Genomic DNA, 1,992 nt, shown 5'->3' with positions numbered 1-1,992 from the left:
CATAATGTGGCCATTGCTTAATGCTATACAGATATACTCTCTCAACAAGAAAAAGGAAAAATTATCTGAAGATCTGAAAAGGACATTCTATCTTCTGGATGAAAGATCTGCTAATCTTTTAAGTTGTCACTTATTTTTAAAAGCTTATTTACAGCTGCTCACTTTTTGAACCCATCTTTTTAATGTTAAAGCTAATTACAAACAGTTGAGTTAAATGACAATTTCTTTGCTTCCTGGGAACATCTTGAAAAGGAATTTGAACTCCGTCAGATCTGCTTTCAGAAATAAGGAAAACAAAATTGCTTTTCTTCCTCATGCGTAAGATAGGAAAAACTATTAAAAAAAATCACCAAGTCACCATTTTTCAGAAAAAAAAAGACGAATAAACAAATAAGTGAAAACAAATAAGCTAAGTAATAAGGTTTTTGGGAAAAAGCTTTATTATTATTATTATTATTATTAAATGTCCCTGAAATGGAAAAACCTGTTACTCTGCTTTTTTGCTATTGCTTTTCTTTTTGTCCCAATATAGAAAGTTGGCCAGTTCTCTGGTGTTGATAGCTAGAAGGCTGCTTCTAAATAATTTTGCCTGGAAGTGATTGCATTTTTTTATCCACTTATGTTGAAAATTACTGTTCTGCCGGACTGACATTAAGCATTTAGTTGGTTACTTGCATCACTTTTAATAATTGCAACATGAGAATCACTTTGGCTATGTCTACACTAGCTGGAAGTACAGCCCAGCAGGCTAGTGTAAAACAGGAGACTGACTCATTTATTTTTTTTATACTGCATGCCTTTGGGGAAGCTTTACTCTGGGCTAGCTTCTCCATTCTACTTGAGCTGCTCAGCAAGTTTGGTCAGCTAGTTAAAACATTCTTCTACTGCTACCTTCTGTATACTGATGAACGGTCTTCTCTTGTGTGCTTGGACTTGCCATTCTTAGAAACATGCAAAGGACGGTTGCTTATCTGAAAGAGCCTGGAAGTTAAATCACTTTGGTGTCAAGATACTATTACTGTGCCTTCAAATGCTCACTCAGTTTGTGAAAGGACTCTTATGCTGTACAAATACATATGAACATGCTTTTTCTAAGAAATCAGGTGAATGCCTAGCATCAAAATCAACACCCTTTATTTATTAAGGATTAGAACAAGTATTTAGTCCTGTAGACTGTGTGTAGTTAAAACTTTCATGACTTCTGTGTACATCAGGTTTTAGCTTGTTATACTCATTTACAGTATGATACCTAAAATATTCTTTGTAGCAGTCTGACATCTGGGGAGTTTTGAAGGAGAAAGTCCCTTTAGGGAAACACCTGCATAATAACTGTGTTAGTAACTTATTATAAAACACTTGTTGTATTGTTCACACCAACAGTGCTAAATGAGGAGTGACAAATCCTTTAAGCTGGCAAAGAATAAAAAGATTCCTGCTTTTTATCAACTGCTTAAGCCATAAACATACTTCAATGGACATAGTTAAAAATTATTAAATTATTTTACTAGGTGCCATGTACCAACATCTGATCAATTTCTTCCAGCCTCCCCTGGAAGAAGTAATTGTTTTTCCCAAAAATACAATCAAATTAGAAAATACAATCAAGTTAATGGTAGTATTAAGTGATATTAACTTCTGACTCATGCACGTATTCAAGGATTGAAAGCAATTTAGATAAACTCGCTAAGGAAACAGGAACGTATGATATATGTAACTGGTTACAGTACTGATTGTGACAACACTGAAGTGCTTACAAAGGGAGCTAATTCCCTTAATGATGTAATTACTTCTTCCTGCAGTTACACAATGCTGTATTAAGGGGTTCAGGAACAGAAGAAACCCTTCCTTGCATCTTACACTAGTAGGTCACTGAAGTCTAAGATTACATTATTTATTTACAGGTCCATTATGTAAACATTTTGAGTTTCCATTCAGTTTTAAAAGACTGAAGGGTATTACACAGTTCCTGTGATCAAATCCTTGGTATGAAGA

This window comes from Meleagris gallopavo, chromosome 10 (genome assembly GCF_000146605.3).
Source record: "Meleagris gallopavo isolate NT-WF06-2002-E0010 breed Aviagen turkey brand Nicholas breeding stock chromosome 10, Turkey_5.1, whole genome shotgun sequence".
Classification (NCBI taxonomy): Eukaryota; Metazoa; Chordata; class Aves; order Galliformes; family Phasianidae; genus Meleagris; species Meleagris gallopavo.
Note: the sequence above shows the minus strand (reverse complement) of the source record.